This window comes from Halichoerus grypus, chromosome 2, assembly GCF_964656455.1.
Source record: "Halichoerus grypus chromosome 2, mHalGry1.hap1.1, whole genome shotgun sequence".
Taxonomy (NCBI): Eukaryota; Metazoa; Chordata; class Mammalia; order Carnivora; family Phocidae; genus Halichoerus; species Halichoerus grypus.
In genome coordinates this window covers 177,606,590-177,630,538 of record NC_135713.1, presented here as the reverse complement: position 1 = coordinate 177,630,538, position 23,949 = coordinate 177,606,590, and the positions used below count along the sequence as shown (strand labels likewise).

The 23,949-nt window shown below is 54.7% G+C and overlaps 1 protein-coding gene and 1 long non-coding RNA gene across 6 annotated transcripts in view; one reads left to right on the top strand and one right to left on the bottom strand.

Moving 5' to 3' along the window:
- CUEDC1 (CUE domain containing 1) overlaps positions 1–23,949 on the bottom strand; it is an 81,745-nt gene that overhangs the window by 21,328 nt on the left and 36,468 nt on the right. For all 4 annotated transcript variants that reach the window (XM_078064854.1, XM_078064859.1, XM_078064841.1 and 1 more), the window contains exon 2: positions 8,737–8,833. The gene's annotated coding sequence lies outside the window, so the exon portion shown is untranslated. The remainder of the gene's footprint in view (positions 1–8,736; positions 8,834–23,949) is intronic.
- LOC118544190 (uncharacterized) lies at positions 1,495–12,858 on the top strand. Of its 2 annotated transcripts, none has more exons than XR_004921450.2 (3): positions 1,495–1,642; positions 7,088–7,294; positions 12,663–12,858. It is a non-coding gene; the product is annotated as an uncharacterized LOC118544190 (long non-coding RNA). The 2 variants fall into 2 exon arrangements; XR_004921452.2 differs by lacking the exon at positions 1,495–1,642 and adding an exon at positions 5,955–6,021.

Sequence of the window (23,949 nt, the reverse complement as noted above, 5' to 3'; positions counted from 1 at the left end):
CACCGTCCCAACTTGATGATGCCAACATCATGGCCTCCAATTTGTGGAGAGTGCCATTAAATCTGCGACAGAAAACTGTCCGGCCCGCTCACAACCAAGCACGTAAATCACTGCCAAGGTCACATTTTGTTAGTGCAGTCAACTGAGAGTTGAATATGTCTAAAAACCTCAAATTCTGACTTTCTCCTGCTTATCCCAAAATTAGTAATTTTGTTAATTGTAGAAAAGTGGCAGCTTTAAGGGACCGTTCCATCAAAGGATGTTTCTTAAGTTCCTAAGTTTGACACAACAGGTGCAAAGCTATTTTCCCTTTTCTAGGACTTGGGGTTATCATCTTAACAGCTGACACAGAAACATTCGTGTGAGCAAATCAGCATGATGCTCTTGTTTGCCATGATCTCAGCCATCAAACAGCTGATGGTGTAAGAAGGACGAGAGCAGAGGAGTATGGAAGGTGCTGTAGATGGGCTCTCACTCACCCCAGGGTCAGAAGATCCAGCGCTACCATTGATTCCCTCTGTCTCTTTCGGTCAGTCCCTGCCCAGGTCGAATGAGACTGCATATTGTTCCCCAGGGCCACCATGCTGAGATTCTAACCTCCTTCAAACCTCTAACTCCTTAGAGGGATGTGGAAATTGTCCAGGGCTCCTGTTCTGGGGCTTGTTGGGTGGGCGTCTGCCCAGTCCCAGAAAGGTGGGCTATATCGAAGAATGGAAAACTAGGGGCGCCTGGTTGGCTTAGTGGGTTAAGCAAACGTCTGACTTCGGCTCAGGTCATGATTTTGGGGTCCTTCGATTGAGGCCTATTGGGCTCTCAGTGGGGAGAAGCAGACTCCGTGCCAAGCTGGGGCGTCTCCTCCGCTTGGCAGGGAAGTGCCCCTATCCCCGCTTGTTCTCACTCTCTTTCTCAAATAAATAAATAGATAAAATATTTTTTAAAAAAAGAATGGAAAACTAGAAGCACTTGGGCCCCATGCAGCCTCTGGACACTGATATTACAGAACTACAATCCCTCCCAGCTTCTGGAACATACCTATTAACACTCTGGTTTATCTGTCTACATCTAGATACTTTCTCTATGCATCCACTACCGTATGTATGCATTTTTTTATGGAAATTCTATGCAACTTGTTTTTCCACTTAATAATTTATTGTAGCCGTCTTCTTATGTCAGAACATATAGATCTACTGCACCATTTTTAATGCCTGAGTAGTATTCTGTTGACTGGGTGAAGCATGATTCATTATCCAACTCCTTCCACCCCCCTGTCTTCCCAAACGAGCAACTCACAGCCCAGGGAAGCCAAAGCCATTTTACAAGGAGACATAGAGGGGTGACCTCAAATGGTCAGTCCAAGAACTGTGATGAAAATGAGCACAGGAAGGTAGCCAAGTATGACACAGCGTTCCACAGCCGGCTTTAGACACCCCACCCCCCACGTCCACACCCCTCCACCACCCCTGCCACATCAGAAGGTCAGAGGATGCTCTGATTCTGCCAGAACTCTACCCTAGAGCCGCCGCCTTTGTCCCGGGCTCCGGAAACCTGCGCTGCGGCCTCTGACAAAGACCTCGGGGGCACGAGGCCCCAGAAGCCAGGGCCCCGGCTGCCATCTGCTATGCTGACGTCATCATACATACAGGTCAGTGCCTGTGCTATCACCCTCTCCGGAGTAGAGCCACCTTCTCGCTGCCCCGCAAATAATCTATTAAGAGATAGAGGGACTTGGCTCTCGCTTTGCCAAGGGCAGACCCGTGGGGAGTGAAGCCAGCACCAGACCCCCCTTCTTCCGGATGAAGAAGGAAGATGATGGGGTCCAGATCTCCCCCATTAGCAGGCCCCTGGATCGGCCCCTCGGGCTGTGTCAGGAAGGTCCCGAGAGGCATCCCCACCCCCTGCCGTTTACGGGAAGCGCAGGGGTTCAGAGCCAGGCTGCCGTCCCTGCTCTGCCCCTCCCCAGCTGTGGGACCTCGGAGGAGTGTCCTCCCCTCTCTGGGCCCAGTACCCTCACCTGTACTTATGGGACTTCGATGAGGATGAAACAAGATCATCCCCCACGCAGTGCCTGGAACATGGCGAGCTACCTGACTGCTGTTGTCGCCGCCCCAGAAGGCTGGCGAAGAGCCAGGAGCAGTTGGCACACCAGCCAAACTCTTCCCCAGAGTGGCTGGGGCGGGCGAGTCCTCCAGGCCTTAGAAGAAGTACTGATCCTCGAAGCCCCAGGGGAGGCTGGCTGGCCTGGGCAGCTGGAGACACCACAGGTCAGGCCACCTCCTCTTCCATTTACCCCAGGTGCGAAGCCTGGAAAAACAGCCTGTCCTGTGCGCACCATGATATGGCACGGCTGACAACTCTGGGCCAGCCCCACAGCCTGCTCCGCACGGCAGACGACGGCGCTGACGCCCAGGACCCGTCAGAATGGCTCAAAGACATATGGCCCGTGGGGGCCAAGCCTAGACTTTCCCATCGCAGCTCGTCCTGTGGATGAGGAGCGAGTGGCTCAGAAACGCTAATGGGAAGTGCGGGGAAGCAGAAATACCATCTCCACAGGACTCCGCAAGAACGCACAGACCCCAAAGCCAAGCTGCCTACAATTAGCACCAGGTGGGGCGACACGGCACCCCCACCCCCACCCCGTGAGGACCATCCCTCGCTAAGCTCAAGTGCAGAGTGTGAGGCCAGGGCTGAGGTGGGCCAGCACGGCTGGGAGCAGGGAGGAGGGCTGTCCTTGGGGTCAGTGTCGTCCATGCCAGGCTGCCTTTTGCAACCAGCATGGCTCAGATGAAAAGCAATTTAAAACACATGGAAGAATTAAGGCAGGCGACTTCGGTTTACAAGCTTGTGCCAGGCGCTTTGACATTCAATCCTTATTACAACTCCAGAGATAGACGTTATCGTCTCCATGTCATCGCTGTGGAAACCAGTTCAGAGAAGTCAGGTAACCTGCACAAAGTCACACAGGCAGTACGTAGAGAGGCCAGAATTAGGAACCCACCTCCTAGGAGCCAAAAGTGCCCAGTCAGGCTTGGAGGGCTAGGAGCCAAGGAACCTCAGAAATGCAGCCACGTGTGGCCCGGGCTCAGAAGACTGGGCACAGCCTGGCTGCCATTGTGACCTAGACAGCACTGGGGGAGGGGTGTCTGTTGGCCAGGCCCCAGAGCCGGCTCTGTGACCTTGGGGAAACCGCTCCACCTCTCTGAACCCCAGCTGCCCAGTGCTGGCAGGACAACAGAGGGAGATAACCCCTGACCCACTTCTGAAAAAGGAAGTGAATGAAACCCGTTGAGCCTGTTAGATGTCTTGGTCTTGGAGGCCCACTCCGCAGCTCTCCCAAACTCTGCACTGTGAGTAACCTGGGGACTTGGAAGCAGAAATTCCACACCTGTCCACCCCCAGGTCCCAGGGAGCCCGGCCTTCCGCTTCCCCATGAAGGAATCCGGGCCCGGGAGGACTCCAAGTGTGAGGAGACCGCCAAGGCCTGAGTCACTCCTGGCCTGGCCCAGGGAGGTGGGCCAACTGCCCGAGTTCTGTTCTCCTGACCTTGCCCAAGGTCAGTCCAGCCAGTCTCCTGCAGGACCAGGTAGGGTCCACCCGGGAGATGTGAGAGCCCGGGGGCCAGAGTCCTGGGCTGCCCTTCTGACTGGGCCCAGTAAAGCCCAGTAAGGCTGTGTGACTTGGAGAAATCACTTCGCTTCTCTGAGCCTCAGCTTCCTCATTTGTAAGAACAGGTGTAATACCACCTACAAGGGATGTTGTGATGGAACTTATATGGGGGCCTGGAGCTAGTAAGCACCCGAGGAAACAGGTTGGTGTGGCCTTAGGCACAGGCCTTGGCACTTGGCTACCCTCACAGCCTGAACGATCTTATCCAATCCGCTTTAAATACCATCTACACGCTGAATACAGGCTCCCAAATTTCTCTTGCCCTGAGGCCTCCTGGGAACACGCCCTTCAACTCTACAGTTGCACCGCCGACCGGCTGCCCCCTCTTGGATGTCCAATAGCAGCTCTGACATAATGGGTCATCCGACTTCGTGGTTCCTTCCAAACCCACCCTGCTCCTCCCACCTTCCTCATCTCTGTGAACGGCAGCTCCACGTGACTCGGGCCCGAAGCTCAGGCGTCTCCTTGAGTGCTCGAATTCTCTTACACCCACACCCAGTGGCAGCAAATCCCATTTTTCTTATCTTCAAAACCATCCCAGAACCCGGCTGCCCCTCACCACCTCCCCTGCTATCACTCGGCCTGTCGGTGTCCCCCACTGCCTTCCTTCAGAAAATTCACCGTGGTGGTCTCGTCATTCCTCTGCTCCAACCCCTACCTTCCCTCCCACCACCCCCCCCCGCCCCCATGGCTCCTCATGTCCTCAGAACACAACCTAGAGCCTTACTGTGGTCTGCCAGGCCCCACACCGTCCTGCCTGGGCCACCTGCCTTTGCCGTCAAACCTCACTCTGTCCCCTCCCCTCACTCTCCCTGGGCATCCTGGATCCTTGCTCATCCACTTGCAAGCCATGCGCGCTCCCATACAGGGGCCTCCATCTCCTCCCAGATACGGACATGCTGCCTCCCTCCCTTCCTTCGGGCCCCTACTCAAGCATAATCTTATCAAGCACCAGCCCTACCTGCCACGTTCCCTCACCTCCTGCCCTGCTTTGTTCTCCTTAGGGAACAGACCACATGAGAGATTATTATATATTTCCTTGTTGTTGACCATCTCCGCCACTGGGAGGTAAGCTCCACGAGGGCCAGGCCTATGCTTTATTCACTGTGCTGAGTACAGCACCTTCACGGTGCCTGGCACTGACAATGGAGATTTGTTAGGGGGATAAAGAAGGGAAAGGAAGAGGCAAGAGCACCATGAAATGTGGGTCGCCTTCCCTTCCCTTCCTCCTCTGGCTCATAGCAAGGCGGGCGGTAGCGGGAGGACTCCTTAGTTTCCAAAGTCCTTTCTCCTCTACGGTCTCACTTAGTCCTCATGAAAAAGCTATCGTTTCTATAGGGACATGCATTATTATCCCACTTCACAGATGAAACAACTGAGGCCAAGGCAGTCAGTGCCATGGTTAAGGTCCTGGGAGCCTCCTGCTGCCCAGCCTGAGGGCCTCCTCCCTTGCGAGGCACAAAACGCCGATGGCAGGATGGTCCCCTCGCCAAGTCAGCGTCAGCTCCAGGGGACAGGAAATCAACTCCCTCCAATATCTGACTTAACACTCCTCCTGCCACCCAACCCTGAAAGGTAGGGGTAGAACAGAAGGCCTCAAGAAGAGACAGAGTTAGGAGGCCAGAGGTCCCAAATTGCCGGCACTTCCCTTTCCCCAACCCTCTCTCGTCTAGAAGGAGGAGGGACTGCCCAAGGCCAGCTCTGTCTCAGCACACCTCTGGCTCCCTCCTCTGAAAATCCCCCAAGGACAAGCCACACACCGGAGCTTGTGATCAGTCCGTAATTGCTGTGATCCCGCCCTGCAGAGGGGACTCACTGTCCCTTCTCGCCTCAGGTCTGGGCCCAGCCCAGTGGCACCGCCAAGCCAGGCCACTAGGTGGTGTCCCAGGGCTCAGGCCCCTGCTGGTCCCAGGGAAAGGGCAGGCGAAGCAGCTTCCCTCCGAGAACCCAAGAATCTGCCCCACCCCCACCTCGGACTAAAAAGGAGAGGAACCCCAGCAGCCCAAGGGTCTCAGAACCCACGACTGGAAGGGTCTCAGAAGAACTTATTGTCCAAGTGGGAAACACAAGGCCCACACGTGCCACCAAGTTCTAGCCCCCGGCCTTGGCGGACGCGGGGATCTATGCAGGTGTTCCCCCTGTCCTGTGGAGCCCACAGAGCCCGGTAGCAGGTGACTGGAATGGGCAAGCTGGATGCACCCTGCTCCCCAGCCCTTTCTCTCCCGTATGAGAAGGCGACCGCCCGGCTTGCTTCGTCTCATCAGGAATCCGGGCTGCAAAAGCCAGCGGGGCCAGAAGGAGGCCATATGGCCCCTGGGACGCTTGTGTCGCCATGGCTAAGTCCTGGGCAAACCTCAGGTGGGTACTGGCAGCGCTAACGGGGAGGCTGCCGGGCCAAGGGCAGCTGCATCCTTGTCCAGCTGTCACCTCAGTCGCCATGGGGGCAGGGCGCAGGGAGGCCGGCTGAGCCGCTGGGCTTCTGAGCTGGCGAGGCCGCAAAAAGGGGGAGAAGGGAAGGTGGGGGCCCAAGAGACAGACAGAGGCCCTGGGGGGTCTGCGCGGGGGCGCGGGGGCACGAGCGTGTGAGTGTGCGTGCGCGAGCGGCCGGAGGGGGAGGGGCGGCGCCGACAGAGGCGCCTTGTCCTCCTGCCCCTGCACCGGCCTGTTCTCTTCCCAAGCTATTCATGTCGCCGCAGCTTCAAAAGCCAGGTGACCTTTAAATGCCGAGCCTGCTGCTCCTGCCCAAGGCGCGGAAAAGGCTTAATGGAAAACTCAACCGGCCACAGCTGCTGGGGTGACGGCGACAAAGCCAGCCTCATTCTGAGGGCACCGGGCTGCCGGGCAGCCACACCTGTGCCCACCTCTGGGGGCACGACGGGCACAGCCGGCGGGGAAAGGAGGCCTGGCCGGGCCTGAGAGGAGCAAGAGGAAGAGGGGGAGACACAGTCTCAGCCCTGCCGTGTCCTGCTGTGTGACCTTGGGTTGCCCACTTAACCTCTCTGGGCCGTACCCCATCATTTAGTCCAATCTAAGCCTGGGGCAGAACAAAAGTCCCCCTTCCCAGAAAAAAAAAAATCTTTTAAAAATCTGTAGAAGAACAAACAAGGAAAAGAAAGACATTTGCTTTCCTAATTTTTCTCTCTCTTTGCCTCGACGTCCATGGCCAGGTGTGTAGGCAACGGGAGCTCTACGGTAGGGCCTAGGGCAAGAGGTCTCGAAGGAAGTTAATAAGGTTCCTCATTCCAGTTGAAAACGTCTAAGATGAAGCTCCTCGAGCATGAGTAACGTGGCATTCGTTTGGCCCCTCTTGGTAGGATACTGGTGATAGTGGTAATGATAACCTAACCCTGTTGCCCGCTTCTTTCCAAGCCAACCCTATTCCTGTGCCTTCTGCATGTTAACTCTTCTCATCCTCTCATTGCAGCCCTGCAAGGGGCGTACTGTCACTGCGATTTCTACTTTGTGGATAGAAAAATGAAGCACAGAAGAGTCCAGGGACTTGTGCGGGTCACACAGCTAAGTGGCCAAGGGAGGTCTGACTCCAGAATGGACGCTGTAAATCCATCCAGCTCCACCAACTCTCTGTGTTCCTCGAGCTGCGCACAGAGCCAGGCACGTGGCAAGAACTCAGGTAACCGTGTATTGAATTGAGTCCTCCACGGGGCACAGCTGCCCTGGGGGAGGCTGGGGGTGCGTGGGGCCCGTGTTGGGGGAGCAAGGGAAGAGGAAGGAGAAGTTTGCGGGCCAAGCCTCATCCTGAAGGAGGGACCATGGCAGTTTCCTTACAAAAAACTTTTCCCCACCCCACCAAGGTTGTTTAGTTGCCTGGACGACCAACTGTTTTCCACTTTGACCTGAGCCTCTTCGAAACTATTTCCACAACAATCCCTCTCTCCATCAACACATTCTATCAGCTTAGCCAAAACGCTCAACCCAGGAGCCTGCGAGGAGATCAAACGTCAGTGGACAGAAGGGGTGCTGCTCCCCACTGCCCTAACCCAGGGGCCGTAGCCCTGAGGAGCCCCTCTGGGCTGGCAGCAATGTATGTCTACCTGGGAGCAAGTCAGGGGCCCAGACTCAGGGAAGGGAGTCCCTGGCAGCTCAGGTGCAGGCCAGTAAAACTGGGCTGGCTCCAGGTGTGAGCTCATGCTGGCCCGGGGCCAGCTCCTTGGGAAAGGGGGGCCAGCGGCCCCTCCCTGGGCCTCTCCTTCAGGCAGTTGGGCTGCAGGTCCCTCCAGAGGCAGGGCCTGCATGGTCTGGGGCTGAGCTCTCAAGTCTGGACAGTCCCAGATGTCTCTGGGCCCCTGGGACAGGTGCTCAGTCAAGGATGCCACACACTTTAGTATCTGAGCATGCCCAGGGAATCCAGGCCAAGGAACCAAGATTAGGGAGGGGTGCTCAGGGTGAGCGGGGGGGGTCCTGGGAACAGAAGTCCGACTCCTGCCCCCTTCCCCTCACACTAACACGCACTGTGCACCCACCGACTGATCCATGAATCCCACTTCTATGGAATTCATATAATATGTATCATGGAAGACTATACAACAGAGAACAAAAATGAGGCCTCTCTATATGTCTCTCTGCCCAAGACCTATGGCCAAGGGGAGCAATGCAAGGCAGTACTGTACTATAGTACGTTATAGTATGTGTGTGTCAGTATGTATGGAGAGGACATTCATAAGAAACTGATCCTATAGGTTTCTGCTGGAAGGAATTAGGTCATAAGAGACAGATCAGGGAAACCTTTCTCTGTAAATCTTTGTATATCTTTTAAATTTTGATTCATGTTCATTATCAATTTAAAAGTAAAATAAGCAGATAGCCTATAAAGAATAGCAAAATGAGAGCAATGCCAGTGATTTTTTAAATCTTTTTGCATGTGTATATTATCTACAACAGACATGAATCACTTTTGAATAATCATTACAGCAAACGTCTATGAGCGCTAACCATGTGCCATGTACTTTCTAAGCACTTGGCATGCATTATCTCATCCAAGCCTCAAAGTAAAGCAATTATAATACCCATTTTACAGATAAGGAAACTAAGGCCCAGAGAGTTTAAATAACTTACGTGGGGTCACACAGTCAGTGATGGAGCCAAAATGTGAATCCAAACGGTCTGGCCCCAGAGTCCATGCTCTTCTTAACCTCCTCCTTATACTGTCTCTCTAATTAAAACAAAACAAAACAAAAACTGAATGATGACAAAAAAAAGTCTTAAGCAAAAAGCAAACTACAGAGCCTCTAGGACTTTAGAACTTTTGTAATCCTCAGAGTCCCAAATCCATCCTTCCTGCCTCTACTAGTCCAACAGGCCTTTGCCAGTCCTGCCTCAGTGGGAGCCAGGCCCCACTCCTCTCCCAGTGCTCGCTCCTGCTCAGGGGCCCGCCCACCTCCTGGTGGCCTCACAGGGGAGAATGAAGGGCCGTGGGGAAGGTGGTGGCCGATGCCAGATCTGTTCCAGAGGTCAGACCGCAGCGTGTGGGGTCCTCCGGGGCAGGGCAGGGCTGGGTCTGGCCAGGCAGCTCCTTGCGGAGGGGATACCACACGTTGGTTGTGAATGGTGCGGAGTCTGGGCAGCCTCCGCACAGAGGTTCCAAGTGGAGCTTTAGCTCTGGGTCAACCTCAGCTTACATTCTGATCACCACTGCTTGGGTGAGTGGAGCTTCTCTGAGTGAGTTTCCTCATCTGTAGAATGGGATACCTGTTCCTCTGAGGACGGGTTCCCCTCCAGGGGGATTCATGAGCTGGGCACACACAGGCTCCACACAGATGCCCTCAGCCTGGGGCAGCTGTTAGTAAGGCCCTAGGGCCCCACACTTCTCCGCGGCTGAGTCTAGAGCCTGGCCCAGGAGTCAGGCCTGGGGTTACGATCTTGAATCCAGCCCTGAAGGGGGACAATGTGCAGCACAAAGGCCTCCCATCAGGGGCCTCCAGGACCTCAGGCTGGGGGGTTCTGGGGCCCCTGAGTGGAGCAGGGAGCTGGACCGACAGCCCCATTCCTGCCCATATTCTACTATGCATCCTAGCAGAGAAGGGACTGGAATATACTGGGGCCTGGGTCGCCCAGGCCTCCCACTCCTCCTGGGGGCCTGCCCTCTTGGGGAGGGACTCCCCGCCATCCCCAGGGGTGAAGGAGCACAAGCACACAAGCCAAGTGGCCTTCTCAGAAGTGCCGGCCTCTGGCAGCTGAGGAATGCAGGCCCAGGGCTGGGGAGCAGGGCCTTGGGGAGGGGGTGGTTGGCCCTGAGCTTCGAAAGAACAGGCAGCAGCTGTGGCTGGGAGAGCCTCGGCCCTCCCCGTCTGGCAGCCAAGACCCCATCAGAAATTCCACCCCAGCAAGAAGGGCCAGCCCAGACAGCAGATGGGATTGTTTAGAGCCACTTACCAGGCCAGCTCCTTTCCCCAACTGCAGGCTGCTACCCCCTCCTCGCCCCGGCCCCTTCTCAGTCTGTACGGCAGCAGAGCCCCCCCTCCACAGCCGGGGGCGCCCCGAAGCCAGCCGCCAGGCACCCCCTCCCGGCCTGAGGCCCTCCCCTGGCCACACCGCCGCACTTCCACACAGCCTCGTGCCCACCCGTGCCCTCTGGAGAGGCTAGGTTAGGACGGCAGGAAGAAATGTTCTCACTTCCAGATGGTGCCTATTGCCAAAGGTCACAGAGCTCCCTGGCCTGCGATTTGATCCCAGCTGGGATTTGAACCCAGACTCCGGGGCCAGTGCTCCCTCTTCGTGCAGTGCACACACTAGCAACTCCAAAACAGCTCGTGCGTCTGTGTGTGCAACACGCACCAGCTCACTCAGACCCGTTCACTCGCAAGGCCACAGGACACAACCAACCTTCATTAGGTTTTTCCTGAACACTCCCTTCCACCCCAGGTCCTCAGTCCATTCCTCTCTCCACCTAACTCCCAAGCTGCGTTTTTAAAATTACAGCCACGCTCTCCTCCACACACTGACTGCCCTAAGTGTGAGCCCACCGTGCGAGCCACGCCCTGTACTGGGCTGACGGCAGGGCCACGGGAGGCCCGCAGCCCTCTCTCTCTTCCCCATCCGTGCCCAGAATGGCTTTTACAGTGTCTGGGGCAGCAAAGGTGAGTTCAGGTTGACCTGACCCGCAGCAATGCTGGCCAGAACCAGAGGCACCGCCCTCCCAGTTGCTCGCAGGATCAGCGCTTGGACTGGAGCACAGGGAAGGGCCTCGGGCCTGCGGGGCTGCCAGCCCTGGCCCTCAAATCTGACAGTCAGCAGAAGGGGGCGGGAACTCTTTGGGGTCCCATAACCAGCCTTCTTTGCCTCCAGGAGTCTCAGTCTCTGCCTCTAGTAAATAGAAACAGCCCCTAATGAGTCTCACCCTTCCCATCACTGAAACCCCCCAGGGATGCAAGGACATGGTGGGGTGGGGGGTGGATAAGGGCCAGAGAAAGGCACCACTGTACGAGGTACAAACCCGCGACATCTGCAGAAGGAGGTGGCCGTATCCCAGTCCCCCAGGGCTGGAAGGGCTTGTACCCTTTCTTAGCTACAGAACCAGAACCCTTTCCACCCCTTTCCTCATATGAGACCCTCGGCAGAAGTCCCTCAGCCCTCCCCTCCCCCAGAAGTTACACATAATCAGAGAACCTGCCATTTACCGAGTGCTGGGCCATGCTGCCCGGGCATGGTGTTGGTTAATCCTCACGAGCTTCTAGCACTGTCCATCACTGCCTTCTACCAATATCAGAGCCATTTTACTGAGTCATGTGTGACCTAGAGGTTGTCCAGGGCTGGGCCGCACCCAACCGCCATGGCCTTACATGGCAGAGACCAGTGCACCTGACAAATCTCCCGACACACTGGTTCCTCGCAAGGGTTTTAAAGCCTGGGTTCAACCTCCATGCTCTTGTCTCCTGAGCTGTTTGTGTCTCTGCCTGTTCCCCCTCCTGCTACCAGCCTGCTCTTGGGAAATGTTAATGTGCTTTTCTATCAGTCTCAGAAGCAAACATTCTTTGCATTAAAGCCGTGTATCTCAGAGGGTGGTGAGACTTCATCAGACTCCTCCGAGGTGTTGCTAAAAACACATATTCTCCACCCCACTATTAAATCAGAATCTGGGGGGGGGCTGGGAATCTGCTTTTTAACAAGCTCTCTGGGTCATTCTGATGCCCAGTAAAGCGTGAGGACTCCTACCTCACAGGGTGATGCAATTCTAGTTTTAGCTCCATCACGAACCAGCCGGGTGACCTTAGGCAGGTCATTTTACCTCCCAGGCCTCCAGCTTCCCATCTGAAAACTGGGCAAGGAGGACTAAAATGATCTCCAGACCCCTCTCCCCAGTGACAGCCTCTGTGTCTGCCCTTAGTCCTCAGATGGTTCCCAGGAGTATAACTGAATTTCATGGCCTGCACACCGTAGACACACATTAAAGAGAGTCCACATCAGACTGATTTAGGGAGAGCTGCACAAATACCTTCTCTCTGGCTCCAGGCCCTAAACAAATGACTTTTGGATTATCCACAACACTTCCCCCTCCCCCGAGCATCTACTTGCTTCATTCCAGCCCAAGCCGACCAGGATCTGCACACCTGGGCTTAGTCAACAGGCAGCAAACAAAGCCTCTGCCAAACCACCCCACAAGCCCAAACCCGCACCCGCTCTGTCTCTCAAGGGGAAGCACCCAGCCTAGGATGTGTGGACCCTGCATGCCCTTCCTCCCATCACAGAATGGGCATGAGGGGCTGGGTCGGACAGAAGGTATGGATAGAACGGCCCCAGCCTACAAGTGGGTTGCAAGGTTTATCCAGACTTAAGGGCTGTGAGGCACGGGAAGCCCCCAGCAATCGCTGGGATGTTCGAAAAGCAGCTAGACATTCCTTAGTCCCTGGGTTCCTTGATGATCACCCCTTAACACACAATGTACCTAGCAAGTGCTCAAGCATTGCTTGCTAGCGGTAAACATTTGCTTGATTCGTCCTTCAAGGTCTATGTATACTTAACAGTGGAACTGTGGGGATTCTCAGGCCCACAGACACAGGGTGACTTCAGATTCCTGTTACCTTTGCGGATGGTGAAGCTATGTGTGCTCCTGCCAAATTAACCAAGGGGGAAGGACGAGCAGGAAAGGCAAGAACGGAAACCCAACTTCTACGGTGGGACACAGCCGGGAGTTCCAGCCATGGTCTGCTGATCCTACTCATTAAAGGATACTGAAATCGATCATTTCCTCACTCTGAGCCCGCCGACTGGCCCGAAGGATGGTGCTTTACGTGTGCACCGCACTTGACGGTTTACAATGCCGAGGGAGGGGGGCGGGGGTGGAGTCCACCAGCCCTTTCCATTCAGCCAGGCTCCAGGCCAGGCACGTCCCCTCCGGCAGGGACCCACTCTGGCACTGTGTGAGGGCACTCCCCCTACACGGAATCCTCGAAACAATCCCACAGGCTAGGAAGCAGATTATTTGATAGATGAAGAGACTGAGGCAGGCAGAGAGGAATTAACTTCTCTGCGGTCTCACAGCCAGGAAGTGGCGAGTCGGGATTCTTCCCCAAAGCCCACACTCCCAACCTCTTACCGCACTGTGCCTGCACTTACATTGGTGGGCCTCTGATCTCTGCGTGGGCAAAGGGAGAAACTGAGGCTCCAGAAGAGCTGGGCCCTGGAGTCAGCCTGGCAATGGTCCCCCCCACCCCCCCGGCCCATCCAGGTCCCCTGGAGCAGGGGAGTAGAACAGAAGTGGGCACACCCCAGCTCAGAGCTGAGCCAGTCCCACCACGGGCTCCCTCCGCCGCCACAGCAGCCCCGGGCCCGGAGGGGCCAGCACCAGGCTCCCTCTCCCAGCCCCAGCAGGACCTCCCTGTCGGGGCCTGGGCTGTCCTCAACACTCAGCTGCGGGCCCCACAGGAGGAAGCGGCCACACTTGAAAATCATTGCCATGCAGGGCCGAACTTGGGGCTTTTGTTCTTGAGCAAGGACGGTAACATTTCACTTTCAGGAAGGAGCTGGGAGGGTGGGGCCGCCTCAGAGTTGCACAACCGAAAACACAGGCTCAGACACACACGGGGCCCACGTGGAAGTCTGCTTAGACAAGCCCCCTGCGGACTTGCGGAAAAGGCCTCTCAGCCACGGCGGGTCCGCACAGAGGCCGGACACAGGCCGAGCCCTCCCCCTGCTTTTTAAATCAGGGCTTTGTGGTCAGTCATCTCGGCAAGCCAAGTAAAGGAAGGAATAGCAAGGCGGCAGAGGCAGGATGGGAACTCAGGCCTCCAACCGCCCTGGGGGGCGGAGGGGGGAGCCTCAGGCCCGAGAGAGGGACCACGGGGCCACATCTGGCTGGGAAGGACAGCCCCAGCACTGGGAAGCCTGCCTACCCGCGCCTCCTCCCCTTCCGGGGCACAGCATCCCTCCTCCAACCACGCAGGTGCCCCGTGGCCCCTGCCGTCCCCCAGACGCAAGGGAAGGACAGCAAACAGCCCTCACAGGCACCCCGGCAGTGTCTAAAGCAACTTTGTCAGGTGGCGGCTTTTCCTGAGTCACCTCTTGCCCCCCCTTCCCCGGGGTGGTGGTGGGAGAGAAGGGAGAAAAGTCAGTCAACAGGGAAAAACTTGTTTTTTAAAAAAGTAATACAAGAATAAAGCAGGTTTTGAGCAAGTCCCATAGCCCTTGGAACCAGGGCTATCCCTAGATCCCCGGGAATGGGCCCCTGCTCCCCTCCCCACCTTGCAGGGGTCAATCAGAGGCTAAGCCTTTCACCTGCTCCCCTCCCACACCTCCTCAGGGCTTCACCTCCAGGTCCCCAAGGAAACTGGTAGAAATGGGATCCTCGTCCTTTGTCAATTACGAAGTAAACAGCTCTCTGGGGGTTCGCCCTCCTTGGCGGGGAGGGGTCCTCTCACTCAGGCAACCCGGAGCTCCCACCCTCCCTGAGCTCCTCTGGGGGCGGCAGCAAGGAGTACGAGAGAATGGGCTGGTTTGGGGCCGGCTGGCAGGGGCAGGCCACCCACCAGGTCCAGCTCACCCCCCTCAAAGCCGCTCTGTTTGTAAAGGGCTTTCGGGGACAGGAAGCAATAAACAGAGTCAAGCGGCCAAGATGCAGGGGCTGATTATGCAGTTTATGGATTTTCCAGGCCGCTTTGTACTCTCCCACCAGCTGCCTGGGGCTCTGCAGAAAAAGGTGCTGGCAAAAGACGGGTTGGTCCTTGGCTTGAAAGGTGGACCTCTGCCAGGCCTAAACTGGGTCTTTCCTAGTGTGGCGGGGGCACGCATGCCTTGCCGGCCCCACAAGCACCTTCTCGGTGCCGCACACCACCAGAGCCCAGACCCTCTCTCTCTCCAGCTCACGGCTCACCTCTCCATCCCGCTCTAAGTTACTCGACTCCCAGGAATTCCCAGAGGAGAGGGCGTGCCTGACCAAGGCTGCCTCTGCCGGAAGGTGGGTGGCCCTCCTTGACAAAGCCGCTCACAGCTCAGCTTAGCTTGGCTTGGCTGCCCTGGGCGTGGAGAGCAAGTTGGGAAAAGCTGAGCCTCGTGGGGAAGGGGTTCTGGGCTGCGGGCCTCCCCAGTACCAAGCTCAGCTCACATTTTCCCCCAAACAGGCTGCGATCTGGTGAGATGGTAGCCCACGTGTGAAGGCAGTAAGTGCGGGGTGGTTCGCAAGAGCGACAAGGGGGAGCGCCCCCACTCGTCTCTCAGTACCCACTAACCAATAAATAACACAAGAGACACCCCCAGAATGGAAAAGCACGCAGCTGAGACCTTCAGGGGCCAACACGGAATGACATGAAAAAGCCAAATGAGCCGGCACGGCGCTAGTTTCGCTGAGGCGTCTGAGTGCGTACTCGCGTATCTGGACACACGCACACGCCGCATCCTAAGTAGCCGTTATCTTAGAGGTGGGGCTGCGGGAGGGGTTCTGCTTCTCTTCACTGCCTGCTGCTCTGCATCCTTTGAAGTTTTTCCACAAGCAGGCATCATCTCTGTAGTTTAAAATTAAGAATTAAAAAAAAAAAAAGGTGCACTGCCGGTGGGAAGGTGCGCGCGTGGGGGAAAACAGTTTGGTAGCTCCTTACAAAGTGAAACACAAAATTACCCTGTGATCTAGCAATTCCACTCCTAAGGCGTATACCCCGAAGAACTGAAAGCAGCGATTCGGACAGATACGTGTACACACCCATGTTCATAAGAGTATTATTCACAATATCCCAAAGGCAGAAACCACCCAAGTGTCCATCAACAGATAAGTGGATAAACAAAATGTGGCGTACACATAAGGGAAAAGGGGAGTATTCTTCAGCCATAAAAGGGAATGAAATTCTCACAGATGCCACACCATGGATGAGCCTCGAAAACACGCTGAAAGCCAGACACAAGAGGACAAAGGCTGTATGATTCCACTTCTCTGAGTTCCCTAGAACCGACAAATTCCTAGAGACAGAAGCTAGAATAGAGGTTACCAGAGGCTGAGGGAATGGGGGCGGGAAGTCTTTGTTTGATGAACACAGTTTCTGCTTGGGATGATGAAGAAGTTCTGGAAGTGGATGGTGGTGACTGATGATCATACGACGCTGTGAACAGACTTACTGCCACCGAATTGCCCCCTAAAAATGGTTAAAATGGTAAGTTTTGTGTTATATATATTTTTTACCACAAGAAAAAGAACTAAAGGGGCGCCTGGGTGGCTCAGTCAGTTCAGCGTCCGACTCTTGATTTCGGCTCAGGTCGTGATCTCAGGGTCTGGAGATCAAGCCCTGTAGCTTGCATCGGGCTCCGCACTGGGCATGCAGCTTGCAAGGGATTCTCTCTCTGCCTCTGTCCCTGCTCCCCGCCCCCCCCCCCAGCTCCATCTCTAAAAAAGAAAGAAAAAGAACTGAAGACTTAAATCAGGCAGGAGGAGGCACTGAGGGGTAGAATCACCAGAATCACCAGACAGAAGGGGGCGCTACTTGGGCTCTCCGGACAGAGGGCAAGGAGCACACAGGAAATCCTGCCTGCACAGGGGGGCTCTGTCCCCATTGGCACGGAGCGGCCAGGGGACAGTGACACCCCTGTTGATGAGGACATGTGGCCTGCAGAGTCCCACAGGCCATGGGGCTGTGGGGAGATGGCAGTGCAGGGGTACTTTCTGGAATGTTCGGAAGAGGTGGGTTATGGCACACTAGGAAACGGTTAGTGTGCTGAAAAATGAAGCACGCATCTGAGAGCCTGGTCTGGAAAGGGAGCGGGGAGGAGAGATGGCTTGCCGGGACTGCAGGGAGAGAGGAGGAGAGGACAGAAGGAAACTAGACACAGAGAATAAGGAGAGGCCTGTCCTGCAGGGTGCTGTGGCAGGCAGAAATGACTCATTCAGGGGCGCCTGGGTGGCTCAGTCAGTTAAACGTCTGCCTTCGGCTCTGGTCATGATCCCGGAGTCCTGGGACCGAGTCTCGCATCGGGCTTCTGGCTCTGCAAGGAGCCTGCTTCTCCCTCTCCCTCTGCCTGCCGTTCCCCCTGCTTGTGCTCTCTCTCTCACACCAATAAATAAATAAAATCTTGAGAAACAAAGAGAGAAAGAAAAAGAAAGGAAGGAAGGAAGGAAGGAAGGAAGGAAGGAAGGAAGGAAAGGAAGAAATGACTCATTCATTCATCCAGCAAACATTACAGGGCTCTCCCAGGCGCTAGACGCTGGGGCAACGGAGGCCGGGGGTAAGGGGGTAAGAGAACCATCTCATCTGATGAGTACCTAGTGCCCCTTCAGCGCCACCGCCCATCTTGCTCAAAAATATATACCTATATAAAGCCAAGAAACCCAAAACTACCCCCAGCCTCCACCTTCTCCCAGAAAGTAAAAATGCTTCTTACTTGAGGCCAAGCTGTTCAACTAGGAAGTAAGATCAAAACTGCCAGTGTGGGCCGACCACCCCGGTGCCCGGGCCTCATTCACACCAGTGTGCCCGTCGGCGAGCTACCAGGTGTCGACTGGGACCGGACTCTTTCCACCTCGAGGGGAGAAGCAGGGAGCAGCATGGGCATGCCAGGGCGGGACCCTGGGCTTTGAGGCCTGTGATGGCTGGACTCAGACTGCTCAGGCGCAGGGTTTCCGGACATCTTACCCCGCTTAGCTCTGATGGCGCAAGGACAAGGAGAAGCCGTGCATGGGGGTGCATTTGAGGTCAGCGGCAGCTCTGCCTCCCTCAAGATAAGAATATTCAAACAGTGGACTTGGTTAGAAAAGGGCATTGTATCTAGGGCCTTCCTGAAATGTGTAATGTGGGTATGTGGACGCGGAGGAAGGAGGGTGGCAAGCAGTTCTGAAACATCTCGACTTGGCCGCTGTGCCCTTCTCAGAGACCCACTCCTTCTAGAACTGTGCTATCCAATAAGGTAGCCACTCGTCACATGTGCCAATCTAAATTTCAACTGTAATTGATCGAAATGAAATGGAATTGGAAATTCAGTTCCTCGGTCATACTACCACATTTCAAGTGTTCACTAGCCACTTAGGCTAATGGTCATCACACTGGACAGGACATATTTTGGAACGTGTCCAACATAGCCGGAAGTTCTATCAGACAGTGCTATTCTAGAACCTAAAGGGGAGCCCCTCCTCCTTGGCAGTATGAAGCCCTGGAGTGCTTTATGACAACTGTCCGGGGGAAACCAAGGACTGCGGGCCACTGATCCCCAAAAGAGGAGCCCCTCCACATCCTTCTGGGAAAAGTGGGTAAGGGCAAAGACCCTTTTCTCCTGAGCAGGAGTGAGCACTAGTACCTCTCCTCACTGGGGTTCTCTGCCTCTGCCAAGACCAGAGCCTTGGCCCGGTTCTATGAAACCTGCCAGTCAAGGCAGAGAGAAGCAGAAGTCCAGCTAGAAACCCAAGTCCCAGTTCCAAACCTCAAAACCCCGGGCCGCGGAAGACCAGGTTCAGAAAAAGCCCTCCCATTTGTTTGCCTAGAGAAACTGTGTGCTGAGGTCACAGGGCTCCTCCACAGTCCCCTTTTCTGGGTATGCCCCGTGGTGGCCCTGGCACCGCTTCCTTGGGCCTGTCCAGAGCAATGGGAAGGAGTCAGAGGAAAGAGGGGCCATGTTGTGGGAGTGGGTGGGGAGGGTAAGGGCTTATAAAGAAAAAAAACAGTATTTCACGGAAACGGATGGACCAGGCTAAGGAAGGAGATTCTGAGAGGTGAGCGATGTTGGGTATTTGGGTCTGGATCTTTGAACCAACCAGAGAGAGCAAGACTGGTCAAGGCAGCCCCCAGCCCTGCACACGCCGCACACGTGACATGGCTGACACACTTGCACTCCTACCCTGACTGATCTCCTTCAGAGCTTCCCCATTTCAGGCAAGGGCCATCCATCACCATTCTCCCCACAGCGCATCTCAGCCTGGCCCTCAAAGTCAACCAAAACGGAACCCATAAATCTGCAGTTGTTGGGGCGCCTGGGTGGCTCAGTTGGTTGGGTGCCTGCCTTCAGCTCAGGTCATGATCCTGGGGTCCTAGGATGGAGCCCCGTGTCGGGGTCCCTGCTCGGCAGGGAGCCTGCTTCTCCCTCTCCCTCTGCCCCTGCCCCTGCTTGTGCTCTCTCTCTCTCTCAAATAAATAAATAAAATCTTTAAAAAAAAAATCTGCAGTTGTTGCAGCAAGTGGCAGATTAGGGGCTGGGGACCAGGAGGTGGGCGAGCAAACAACGCACAGAGTGCGGGAGCAATGGGGATCAGAGACCCAAGGGGAACCTCTGAGCCTGGGTTCAGCCCCTGGCTCTGCCACATGGATCCTTGAGCAAGATCTTCTTTCTCTTGAACCTTTTTTTAAAAAAATAAAACTGAGGGGCGCCTGGGTGGCTCAGTCGTTAAGCATCTGCCTTCGGCTCAGGTCATGATCCCAGGGTCCTGGGATCGAGCCCCACATCAGGCTCCCTGCTCAGCGGGAAGCCTGCTTCTCCCTCTCCCACTCCCCCTGCTTGTGTTCCTTCTCTCGCTGTGTCTGTCTCTGTCAAATAAATAAATAAATAAATCTTTAAAATAAATAAATAAATAAATAAAACTGATAGGGGTGCCTGGGTGGCTCAGTCTGCCTTCTCAGAGACCCACTCCTGGAGCCCCGCATCGGGCTCCCTGCTCAGCAGAGAGTCTGCTTCTCCATCTCCCTCTGCCCCTCCCCCGACTTGTGCTCTCTCTCTCTGTCTCTCTCTCTTTCTCAAATAAATAAGTAAATCTTAAAAAAAAATAAAAAGAAAACTGCTCTAAGCAAATGTAAGCTTAATGAATTATCATAAGGCCACACCCCATAAGCATCCATGTCAAGAAAGGAGACGTTGCCGGCCACTCCACAACCCCTCCCCGTGCCACACGCTGATTTCTGTCGTAATTGCTTCCTTGCATTCCTTTACTGTCCAGATGGACATCCCTGGACACTGGACTTTAGTCATGCATGTCGTTTGTCCTTTAAGTTTATCTTAATCTATGGCTTCCCCCATCATCTTCTTTTTTTCCTTATAATTTGTGAGTTGATGCACCCAGCCATGTGACTCTTGCCTTCTCTACTGTCTGAAGGTCATGGACCAAATTCCCTTTTCTCTCAGGGCCTCACTTACTCCTTCCTTACCAGCACCGCCCTGGCCAACTTATAAGAGCTCCTGTGACAAGAAGAAGAGACAGCCTGAAAGCACATCAGGAAATGCTTATGATATTTTGTCAAGCAAAGAATGCAGGACGCAAACGGATACAGAATGCTCTGCTTTCAGCCCCACCAAGAGAACGTGCATAGGAAAAAGGGCCGGCAGGAAACGCTCGGCCTACCAGTGGTCGTCTTGGATGGTAGAATTCTGCCTCCCTCTCTTTGCTTCTGTCTTACCTTTTCCCATGATCAGCATATAACAATGTGATAGGGCACAAGTCATTTTTAAACATTTTAAAGAAAAGGGTGCACGAGACCAAATGTGCCACCAGGCCTATCCACTCTCCCGTCACAGGACCACTTGGCTTTGCTCTCTGTTCCTAAGGCCACCACCAATCCGGCTGAGATCCGCAAACCTCAAGCTCATCCCATGCCTGCTTCTCTGATGCCTCCTAGCTGCCCTTCCTGTCCCCGTCCTGTCTTCTCTCTGGTGCCACCAACAGAAGAACTCGTGTAAAACATGCTGGGTCGGGGCCACCTGGGGGGCTCAGATGGTTAAGCGGCTGCCTTTGGCTCAGTTCATGATCCCAGGTCCTGGGATCGAGCCCCAGGTCGGGCTCCCGGCTCAGTGGGGAGTCTGCTTCTCCCTCTGCCACTTCCCCTGCTTGTGCTCTCTCTCTCTCTCAAATGAGTAAATAAAATTAAAAATAATAATAAAATAAAATATGGCAGGTCGCTTCCCGGCTTGCCCGCCGCTCATGTGAGGCTCAGACCCCTTCCTTTGCCTGCATTGGTGCTCACCACATTCAGTGGGCATCAGGATCACCCGCAATGCTGGCTGAACACGCATTGCTGGGCTCCAGCCCCAAAGCCTCTGTCCCCTAGGTCTGGGGGTGGGGGAGAGGGCCAAGAATCTGTGTGTCTAACGAGTGCTCAGGTGATGCTGGTTCAGAGAGCATGCTCTAGAACCCTCTCCTCGGTCCTCCTCAACAAGCCCTGTCCAGCTTTCAAGAGCTAGTTCAAGGTCCCCCGTCCATGTGGCAGTCTCTTCCAATGGCCAATATTGATCTCCCTCTGTTCTTCCAGACCACCCCTAGCACTGACCATGTGCTGGTGGTCTGGAAAAGGGGAGAGAGCCCTCAGGGACCGTGGGCTGGGCAATGTGGCACTGTACCACTCTCTGCCTTCCTAGTGGCTCTTACGGGCAGAGTCTGGGAAGAGCACTTCTTCGGCAGCCCTACTTACGCAGGAGGTCTCCTGAATGTCCCAGGTAAATGCAACCTTTTCCTTCACACACAGACTTCTAATTATTCACTCACGCATTCACTGTCAGTCAAAAAAAAAAAAACAGTGAGCACCTACTATATGTCCGGGTGCACAAAATGAAAATCTCTTTTCTCTACGGAAACCAAGAATTACAATAGCATTAAGTTACCAGAGAAGGGGCGCCTGGGTGGTTCAGTCGTTAAGCGTCTGCCTTCGGCTCAGGTCATGATCCCGGGGTCCTGGGATCGAGCCCCGCATCGGGCTCCCTGCTCGGCGGGAAGCCTGCTTCTCCCTCTCCCACTCCCCCTGCTTGTGTTCCTGCTCTCGCTCTCTCTCTCTCTCTGTCAAATAAATAAATAAAATCTTTAAAAAAAAAAAAAAGTTACCAGAGAAGCCTGCAGAAAGGGCTCCTTCCAAAGGCAGCCAAGGAGCCCACCCCTGCAGCCCCGGGGACGGCTAACCCACACACAGCCATGGCCTGAGAGGCAGGTGCTGCCGGCGAGCACGCACGGTTGTGGTCACATCCACGTGTAGCCATGGTGAAGGTCTGGTCGCCAGTTGCAGGCTTCATTTGTCCTCAGCTAAGCCACCCAGGACTCGGAGACAAGATTTATGGGCAGATATTGTTAGGAGAACAGATGTCCAAGTAAGCAGGCAGGGCAAATGGGAACAATGGTTGTGAGACAGGGAAGCTGAAGGGACTCCATTTTAGAAAGGCCCCATTTACTCACGCTCTAAATTTCTTTTTTTTTTTTTTAAGATTTCTTTTTTTTTTTTTTTTAAAGATTTTATTTATTTATTTGACAGAGAGAGAGACAGCGAGGGCAGGAACACAAGCAGGGGGAGTGGGAGAGGGAGAAGCAGGCCTCCCGCCGAACAGGGAGCCCGATGCGGGGCTCGATCCCAGGACCCTGGGATCATGACCTGAGCCGAAGGCAGACGCTTAACGACTGAGCCACCCAGGCGCCCTTTTTTTTAAGATTTTAATTATTTATTTGAGAGAGAGAGAGAGAGAGAGCACCAGCTGGGGGAGGGGCAGAGAGAGAGAGGGAGAGAGAAGCAGACTCCCAGCTGAGCTCACAGCCAATGTGGGGCTCGATCCCAGGACCCTGAGATCATGACCTGAGCTGAAATCAAGAGTCAGACGCTTAGCTGACTGAGCCACCCAGGTGCCCTCGTGCTCTATAGTTCACCTTGCATCTAGGTAAACCCAAAGAAGCTCCTTTCCCACTCCAAGGGGGGAGCAAGGAAGTGAATTGTTCTCTGAGTCTCGTCCTGGCCCCAGAACACCTGAGAACATCTAAGAAGAACGGGATCCCAACCATGTTCCAGGACATTAGCTTCGAACAAACCTCGGCCCACACTGGCATGGACACTCCTACCTTCGGTGATTTATGGAAGAACACCTGTTCAGCTGACACTCCCTGTGATTGATCCCTACCCTGGATTCCTGGAGGAACACCCCGGACCCTTTTCCTGTATAAACCCCTAACTCCAGCAACAATGAGACAAAGTCTCCTCTCCTTTCTGAGTCTTTCAGACACTCCGTTTGCTATACTCTATCACTTATGCTATTCAGTAAGCTCTGCTTTCATTTCCTCCTGGCTTACATTTGATTTCTATTCTGCACAAAGCCAAGGACCCTCTTGGCTGGGCCTGTGGGGCCCCCTCTGTGTCCTTGGACCCGCCTGCCTATGTCAGTTGTGATGGTGCAGGCCTGGAACCTACTGGAAGGAGGCAAGAAGATACCACCTCCTAATAAAAAGGCAACAGATGTCTAAAGAGCAGACCCTTGTCCCATTTCTGCAAACATCTGGGGCTCTGGACACTTGGGTCTTCTGCCCCAGCAAGACATTCTGGGCAGGCTGAAGACACCAGATTCTCCACTGGGGGTGTTGGCTTCTCTGTGACCTTGGGCAACTTTTAATTCTTCGTGCCCCCATTTCACTATCTAACATTATCTTTTAAAAAGGTAGTAAAGCCCAAAACAAGATGATAGAGGTCCCCATTGGAAGAATAAAAGGAGAGATTTAAAAACAAGCAACAGGGGTGCTGGGTGGCCCAGTCGGTTAAGCGTCTGACTTTTTAAAAAGCTTTTATGTATTTATTTGACAGAGAGAGAGCACAAGCAGGGCGAGCGGCAGGCAGGGGGGAGAGGGAGAAACAGGCTCCCCGCTGAGCAGGGAGCCCTATGACCCCAGAACCCCAGGATCATGACCTGAGCCGAAGGCAGACCCTTAAATGACTGAGGCACCCAGGCGCCCCAAGCGTCCGACTCTTGATCAAGACTCAGGTCTTGATCTCAGGGTTGTGAGTTCAGACCCTGCATTAGGCTCCATGCCCAGCATGGAACCTACTTAAAAACAAAACAAACAAACAAACAAGCAACAATAATGCCATCTGTAAAAGTAAAAGAAAGAAACGGCAAGGAGACCAGGCAGGGAACATCCTT